The 9,871-nt window shown below is 35.1% G+C and overlaps 1 protein-coding gene across 10 annotated transcripts in view; it reads left to right on the top strand.

The window, feature by feature from the left end:
- LOC106876180 (TWiK family of potassium channels protein 18) overlaps positions 1-9,871 on the top strand; it is a 321,498-nt gene that overhangs the window by 121,589 nt on the left and 190,038 nt on the right. The window lies entirely within an intron of this gene.

The raw sequence follows: 9,871 nt of genomic DNA, 5'->3' as shown, positions 1-9,871 counted from the left end.
TATATATATATATATATATATATATATAAATATATATATATATATGCGCGCGTGTGTGTGTGTTTGCATACACCCAAGCACAGATACCTATGTAGATATATGTCGAGCTATATGGATGCGTAGACATACTTAAATATTATAGCAGACACCATTATATCATAGAAAGCGCACATCATACATACATACAAATGTAAAAAATGCAACGGTATAAGTATACAAAACCACAGACATATACTTTATACATAAGAATGAAGAGAGGAAAGGGAAGTGAAAATTTGAATGCATATATACACCATGAAGACATGTATACACCATGAAGACAAAAGTTAAGAGAATGAGTCTACTACACAAGTGTCAAAATATAATATAAAAGTGAAAGCAATTTAAGCGAAAACAATAATTATACATAGACAAACACATACAGACAAATATATAAAAGTTTCTACATACAAGCAACAGCATACATATCTGTACGTATACGTACATGCATCCAAGCATGCATGTGTGTGTGTGTGTACATATGTTTACATACTGACAACACATGTTAAATTTTACTCAACTTCCAACATCTCTCATTCTCTCTACATGCATAACAATCTAATTGGGCCAAAACATAGTTTCACAGATTCTGTATTACACCCCTTTTATAAGTGTTACTCTGTAGCTTATTACAAAATAAAATACGCTGAAACAATTGGGATGCGGACTCCGTTCATTTGTGAAACCACTCACAAAGAGGGGCTTCTGGTTGCTGCAGTGTATTTATGTGTTGTGATGCTGAACTGAGTAGGGGACGTATAGCTCGTGTTCCAAGCCTTGGATTAATTTTAAAGCTAGTGTTGAGGTCACTTGGGCAATGCTAATGGTATAGTCGTGCAAATGATATATCGCTCACGGCAGAGCTTGAAAGAATAGTGTTTCAATGCTTTAAAGCGGTTCAAATAATCGCGATCAGTAATCCCCTTAATTCTTATAGTGAATGACCTCTGGAGTGATTCAATTTTCGAGATGTCTTGTTATGTATGGGGGCCTCGGTATTCGAGGTGTGGCCGTACAATGGAGCAGAATAGTGGAATGATGACGCCTCGTTCTTTAGACCGGAAGGTTCTTAGGATCCAGGAGCTCTTCCCACGAGATATATCGACGTTATTGTTGATGTGGGCACTCCTACTGAGATTGTTATCAGCAATTACTCCTAGGTCTCTGATATCATTATATGCTGTGAGAGCTTCCCTGAAGAAAGTGAGTACGTTTGTTTTAGCATAGTGTTTTTTTCCAAAATGCATCTGTTCAAATTTAGTTGCATTTTGTTTTTGTCTGCCCATTGCTTCACAGCCTGTAGATAAGACTGGAATTGAGTTCGATCTTCTTCTTCATTGATAATCTTCTGGAGCTTAGAGTCATCAGCAAATATCTTCACTTTGCTGCGTTTTATATATATTATATATATATTGATCATTTCGATTAAACGGTCCTTGATTCAACGCCACAGCCAGAATTAATTTTTTTTAATATTTGAATCATAAGCTTGAAATTCTGGGCTTAATGTTTCTACGTCGCATCTTTAGTTATTGTACTTTATTTACTGAGCGCTGGGTTTGACCCCAGAGTTAGGAATGTGGGTGATTGGATTGTACCTGTAACTGGAAACGTATCGGATAGATTGTACAAGTAGTTCGATGTACCGGCGTTTCCATATTTTGTGTCATACGGATTCAGTTTGAGACTTATCTTAAATATATAAGATCGAACAATTTCCCCCTCTAACGTATTATTTCAATGAATTGCTGGTGGAGTTTGCAAGTTCGAAAAGCTGAAACAAGTAACAGAATAAAAGAATTACTTTACTTTTTTGAATTGGTGAGGTTTCGTTAACCCCGTTTGTTCTTCCATATCTTTAGATTTTCCCTATTCGTTTTGTCCCACGTATTAATGTATGAAATATACTTTTAGAAACGAAAATATAAAGCAATATACTTAATTAATTCTTAATGGAAAACAAAATGCATTAAGCAAATCATATTACGTGTGACTCTCACTCAGAAATGTGCGTGACCTACAGATCATATCGCCGTGGGTGTAATCTATGGTAGGGATGGAGAGTTTGCCCTTGAGAAAATTATTTCCTTTGATATTGTTCCAGTCCACCCAACTGTAATGAGCTGTGACAACTATAAACTAGATCGCTGTGCATCCGGTTTGTACTCTTTACTGCAGACTATCACAGATGTGATATCTAATGGGAGAGATTTTGCTGGTTCATTCTTTTCCCACTTAGTCGAGGTTGGCGGTCCGAGGGTACGTATTCTTCTTGGACCACAGGTATCTAAAACAATTCACGAAAGCATGGTACATGTAGCAAAAAACATAGTCGTCCACGAGTTACGGCTGGGTGTACAAGCTCTCTGGCTTCATGTTCTTTATTTCTATTTCCTTTAGTTTATTTTCTTCTTTCTGCGTGCTATAAACTGTGTCATTTAGCGTATTTTTTTCTATCTTGTACGCTATTTTATTTTCTTTCTGAGTTCATACACGTCTCTCCATATCACTCAATTGTTACTTTTGAAATAAATGTTAACTTATTTTATGCGAATTTCTTATTTCAAATTCCAATAACATAGCACTGAATTTCATGTCCGATACGGCAGTTTATATTAGAAGAGCCATACAAAGTAACAGATAACAGATTTGTATATAAATATTGGTATTTTGGTTATTATCGTTAAGATAACTTGCACTTATATTAATTCTAACATTTTTATGAGACTTTCTTTAATATTCCTAATTCATATAAGAGGAAGACTCTTAAATTAAGGGCAATTTCAAGATATATAGTATACGACTTGCAGATCAAAAAGCCTTACGTTACATTTCTTAAGATCAAAGATTTGCTATATTCCCAACTGTGTTTATCGAAAATGATGGCTTACATCTTCTTGTTGCGCCATTCCCAACGCAATTGCATCTGTTTAACATTTAGTGACTGTTACATAACTGCAGCACTGTATATTTATGATATTCCGGGGCGCTTTATGTCGCTTGATCGTATGACGATAAATCGTAATATGTGGCTTTTGGTTTTCTGTTTCTTTCTCTTAAGATTATATCATTGTCAAGAAGTTAACCAAGGCATGAAAGTTATCCCATAGATTTGGTTATAATGAGATGATCAAGAGCATTATGATGATCTCAACTTATAAATTTAGAAAAGTGGTGGGGGGGCGCTTTTCTCCAGTAGTTGGCCTAATCTAACTGGTGAGATAGATGCAAGTGATATATATTCCTAAGTCCTAGAGCTCAAAGTCTGTTGGGAAAAAATAAATGGTTGTGAGAAACATGCATCATACGTCAATGCTTGCGAAAGAGTTATCTCAATTCAAGGCATGCAAGAAAGTTTTATGAGGTGGTGTGCTGAAGTCGACAACCTACAGTGTAGTTGTCGAAGGCCATGATATAAACTTAAAGGGAACTTGACGGTACTTTTCTAGTGATATTTTCCATATATGTAATATTCATGATTTCAACGACTAACAGATATAAATCATGTTATCTTTTAAACTAGACTCATTGATTCTATAACTTATTTTCTGTTTGTGAGTATAGCTATTTGCTTTTGACTGAAAATCTCCCGAAATCTACATGCAATTACAATTAGGTCAATAGAAACTGGTGAATTGTTCTCTATCTACTCTGTGTATCTCACCTTTATTCTTTCTATTTTTTTTTTGTGTCTAGTTTCTTCCTATTCATCGGATTTGGTTCGTTTATCTTCTCTTTTATTCTCTGTATGTTTGTTTTGTCACGTAATTTTGTAAAATACTTCCCTGATTTGCTCTTGGAAAAGAGCATGCAACTTTTATCTACCTCTGTGTGCGTGTGTGTGTCCCCTTTTATGCATTTCTTTATGCTCCTTTCAATTTATAAAACTGAAAATTTAGGCACCAAAGATGAAGCGTTTGTGCTTCCGTAGTTTTCTGCGCGAATTCTGATACGAATTCGTTTAAATTAGGTGTGTTATGTAAGTAGGCTTTACTTGTATATCAAACATTCCATATAGACAATGGTGTCATGTAGGATAAGTACGTTGTTATTTTAGCAGTATGTCAGCGGCGCTCTCCAGCAGAAATACTAGCAAAGCCATTCCTGTCGTGACTTACATTACCAATTATTATTATCATATTTTCTTTCTAGCCATAATGTAATTTGGACTACATTATCAAAAGTTACTGCCCATTCTATATTTCTTTAAGACGAGACGTATGGTGAGTGATTTGGTTGCGATATGGCTTCTATTTCTTGCAGGCTGAGTCGTGGCTATGCTGATTTGTTAATAACCCATCATTCTATTCCCCCAAATCGGATAGTACATCCGCACATCGCTTTTCTTAACTGAATGACTTGACTTAAAGATTTGGCTATTTCTGATAGCCCCACCGACATAACAATGAGCGTTTTCGATGGCAAATGAGTCATTGCTTATTATAGTTTGTTTGTTGCTACAAGTTACCTAAGACATAGATTAAATTGCAGATATATTATATCTGTGAATTTATATTATCTATCAAAGTATATTGGTTTGTTTACATTATACAACCGTTATAAATAATTCAAGTCATGTATCTTATTGTATATGCTCGTATGATATGACGACAATAGTAATATATAATCAATTATAATATAACATACCGGCATATCTGATGGTATATTATGAATTTTATGTATAACGTAAATAACATAATAGTAGATACTATAATTTATCATTCATATCAATAACCATGCATAGCAGTCGTGTTATATCTTCTGGCTCTGATTTCAAATCTTGCTGAGGTCGATTTTGTGTTTCATCACTTCGGCGTATCTGGTTGATATAATCAGTGTTTCTCCTTCTTGTGATTTCGGATCTTATTACCATTCTAGAAACAAATTTTAATTATTATTATTATCATTGTACTGGGGTCAATGTAATCGACTAGTCCACTCCTTCTCCCCAAATTCCAGGCCTTGTGCCTTTTGTAGAAAGGATTACTTTTGTTGGTGTCGTTGTTGTTGTCACCGTTTTAGTTTGTCACAAAAGTCGAAGGTGAGTTGGAAGCTCCATGTTTTTCTACTTTGCTTCCCTTTTTGCAAACTTGCTTTTCTTGACTTGTTTGTTTCACCGGGTTTCTTAGTTGACTAGAATCGCAAGGGACCGATTAACTGATTTTGTTACTAGCCTTAGAAGGAACAATTTTAGATACATTTTTTCAAGACACAGAAAAGACGGTTGAAGGGGGCCTAGAAGGTAATACCTTGTTTCGTGGTCAAGGTCCACCATTATATACCACAGGCGAATTATTGAGAAAAAATATATATAGTAGCAGCTGTAAAAGTAGCAGCAACAACAATAGTTTCACAAACAACACCAAAACCAACAGCAGAACCAATAACATGTCAAAGAGATTAGCAGAATTAACGGCAAGAGAGAAGAGAGAAATGCTACCATATCCATCCACCCTTATCACAGCAAACTCTAGGAGCGCAAAATAAAAGCAACAATAACCACCCAAATAATAAGCAGCATTCCATTAGACACGGCGACATTTATAAAAGGAGCCTTACATGCGCGAAACCTGGGTGCATCGTAGAAGTAAGGCCATTTGCTCGACGACCTTAGGTCACTAGATATAAATGTTGTGGTCATAAGCGAGTCTAGGATTTCCGAGTTATAAGGCTTTATAAACATTTTTGGTGTATACGAGATGCATGCATCTCCAAGTCGATTGGGTCAAGGAGGTGGATGCCTATGTTAGCTGTAAGTACTGGACTTGAAAAGTAAGCTGTTAGTACTGGACTTGAAAAGAAATGAAGGTTCCTTAAGATTAGCATCTGTATATCCCTAAAAGGGGCAGGGTAATAAGATTTCTTCTGATGAATGAAGATTTTCCTCGGCACTCCACAAAACCACAAATTTTACTGGAGGAGTGAGTGTGTCACGACTGATGATGCGCAGACATACGCCGAGGTAGAGACCTCTCCTAAATGTTGAGCAGGTATGGTCACCGTTTTCAGATCACGTTTTCACAGCTCCTCTCTAAGATACAGGTGTGGATCATGTATAAACAAAGATAGGAAGCCTGACATATACAGTGTCAACAGTTGTTCACAGCTCTTTGGTGGCCGGGTATTTGAAATTATAGAGGATAATTGGTGGACAAGAGCGATGACGTTCTAAGAAAGAACTATATACTTCAAAATTTCATTACGTATATTTCTTTGACATATTCATGATAATCTATTTGGACGGATGCATCTACTGAGAGGCATTTCTTTTATCTTTCTGACCTTTACAATGATATCCGGTCAGTTTATCTTGATCCTCTGTCTACGCATATTTGCATATCCAGAGTTTTCTTGCTTTCTCATCTTCGTAAATATATGCATATATATATTTATACTCGTTTTCGGCTAAGGCTAGATAGTCTAATATAATGGAGATAATGGTTTATTCTTCATCTCATATTCCATAGTTAATTACTGAATTCTGCTTTTCTTGTTTTCGTGATGTGTGCCTCAATTAAGAATGCATCAGTCTCTGCTTTTTGTCATGCTCCTGTCAAACAATGTTGCAGTTTTTCCATTTCTACTTGACTGACATCCTTCTTTTTCAAGTACAAGTTGTGTATGGTGTATTTTATAATCAATTTAACCTGGCATTCTGTAGCCCCAAATTTAGCTTAGATTTTAGCTTTTTCCACTTATTCTGGTGCTGCTTCTTTATTTTTTATGAATTATCATTTCAGCCCGTGTTTCATTATAATTCGCTGCCTTCATTGGCAACACGAAACACTACTTGAATTGTCGGTACTTTGTAACTATGCATTTTACGAAATTCTAAATACTTCTTTATTGGATATCTTGTAGTCTTATAATGGATATTTTATAGCACATTTCTAGCGGCATTACGCATCTTCTACACTATTCGCGGCAAAAGTATTCGTCATACTCTTTTCTTCTTCTGGGACTAATACAAAGACTCACAGTCAAAGAACTGGCTTTTGTCGACTATACATACCCCGGAAAGAGATCTATAAGTTTCTGTAGAGCGATTGATGTAATTGGTATAATTTGTAGGAAGTCAGGCTAATTAATCACATCTGTATATTTCAAGTTCTAAATTCGGAATATGTGAGTGTATGCAAACACCAAAATATGAAGCCTTGTACCTAAGCCATTACAACTAGCTGTAAGAGTGTAGATAAGAAGAACGTGTGTAGTGGCGTAGAAATTGATTTCTGATATATAATTACCTCTCTTTATACTTTCAAACTAAGCAATGTCTTTTGCGACACATTTTTGGCAATAATCTTAGATAATTTCATTTTAGCCAACTCTGAAATGTTGTTAGACTTAAAATATGGAAAAGACAAAATGTTTATTCTCGAATATAAATAAGTCACTAGTATATACATGCTCTTTTATGACGACTACAGTATCGAATAAAGCATTTATTGAAAATCTATGTTGAAACCATTATCAAGTTTCCTGTTATAATTCTTTGTACTTTTTTTTTCTAGCAAGATTATCATCAATTTGCATCTGTTTTGATCTATTTCTACATTAAATAGGTTATTAATATAAAACTATGACGGATAAAAGAAATACTTAAAAATATATTTCTTTATATTTCTTCTACCCCATGTGCGTATACGTATATTTGTAGACAGGTATGTGCTGTATGGTTGCATGTATGCATATTATATATATATATATTCGTATGTATGATTGTGTTTGCCAATTTGCTAATTGTATTAGTAGTCCCACTTTTAAATTCTAGATATATTTTGTTGAGTCCCTTTATGTGAATGTATGTGTATGTTTAATTATATATATGTAGAGGATGAGAAGGAAATAGTAAGAGAGGATATATATATATATAAACACAGAGAGAGAGAGCGAGAGAGAGAGAAATACATTAATTACTACTAGTGCAACATCTTATCGCTTCATCATAGCCATTACATGAAGATTTTAACAACTTGATTTTAGTAATGATATGGTAAAGCTGAATTGTAATGCACACATATATGCATACATTCATATATACATATGTACGCGCACACTCACATGCACATACATGTGTATATGTGTATGTGTGTGCAGCTACATGTATACACACACACACGCACACACATATGCTCGTACTTATGAATGAATTACGATTTAATTTTTCTCGTTATCTTTAAGTGGTGTTACAAATATATCATCTGTGATGTAGCAGGGCATATTAAATGAATATCATCGTTAACCTAAGTAAAGTTGCAGATTAAAATTCATGTGTGCTTCTTCGAACGTGTTTTTGAGTTTGTGGTTGTGTGTATATCTGTGTCTCTGTTACGAGTGAGTGCAACTATGCATACGATTTTGTGTGATTGTGGCATGTACAGAAGCATTCTTTCAATTGACAAAAACGTTGTACGCTTTTGATTTATTGCGCTTCAAATGCAGATAATTAAATTTATAACATTCGATAAATAATATATATTAATTTAGTGAAAAGTAATTTTAATTTAACAATGTGAATTTATTTAGGAATATGTACGTATGTATCATTTTTTAACCTGTAACCTCTTTCAATCATTAAACTACGGCCATGTTGATGCACTGATTCGGATGCTTTAGTGGAACAAATCCACTCCAGTACATTTGTTTAAAAGTTCGGTGCTTATTTTATCAGTTTTCTTGCCGAAACATAAATAAATCGACACCAGTTGTCAAGTCTTGGTGAAGAATAAATGCAAACACATACATGCATACCACGCTCATACATGTATGAGGGGTTTCATTTTAGCTTCCGCCTCTTACCCAATCGATGCACAAGGCATTAGATGGCTTGATCTATAGCAGGCGATACTTGGTGAAGGTACCATACAGTGAGCCAGAACCTGAAACTATGTGGTAAGGAAACAGACTTCATATACGGTCTATAAATTGAACATATTTCTTTAAGATTTATTCACGTTTCTTTTACACAACTAGAACCCGTCACGATGAGAGTGGCAAGGCGCTTTTGATTAAGTGACGAAAAATTATGAGGCCTCTTTGGTGTGTACATAGGGTAACCTGTGCCTAAATGCATGAATGTGGAGAAACAGAATGGCAATTACGGTCGTACAGAAGTATGCCTCCTAAATACGCTTCATTACCAATAATATGCGTGTTTCTTAGTGTGATTTCAACCGGTAACTCTCCACAAGAGAAATAACAAATGGAAAAAGTAAAATAAAGAGTTTTACAAATTTTCTCTGTGCAGTTGATTAATTGTACTTAGAGAAACAGTACTTACATTCGTACGTATTTATGTATAAAAATAAGTATATTATACATACATGCTCGTGTGTGTGCACGAGCGCGCATATGACTGTGTTTGCGTGTATGAATGTATGAATGTATGTATTTATGTATGTATGTATGTGTGTATGTATGTATGTATGTATGTATTATGTATGTATGTGTATGTGTGTATTTATGTTTGTGTGTGAATATATGTATGTATGCATAAGTGCATGCATGTATGTATGTATGTATGTATGTATGTACATATGGGCAACTCCAAAATTTAAAAAAAAACGAAGAAAAGCACGTGTCTCGTTACATGGCTGAAAAATAACTGACCGGAAGTTGTAAAGAGATAGAGAATGTAGTTTTTAAGGCAGAAGAATGCCAAAAACCAGTGTGTGTGGTGGCGGGGGGTAGAGGAATGTATGCGGATCGATACTGTGTGTGTGTACGATTAAGAGTGGTGAGAAACGGATGCGGGGGAAAGAGAGAAAGCCGATCTGCGATCAACTTGCCAGGCGAGGATAAGCGCAGCATGGTCAATGGTGGAGAGATA

This window comes from Octopus bimaculoides, chromosome 1 (genome assembly GCF_001194135.2).
Source record: "Octopus bimaculoides isolate UCB-OBI-ISO-001 chromosome 1, ASM119413v2, whole genome shotgun sequence".
In the NCBI taxonomy this organism is placed as follows: domain Eukaryota; kingdom Metazoa; phylum Mollusca; class Cephalopoda; order Octopoda; family Octopodidae; genus Octopus; species Octopus bimaculoides.
This window is presented reverse-complemented; position numbering and strand designations above follow the sequence as displayed.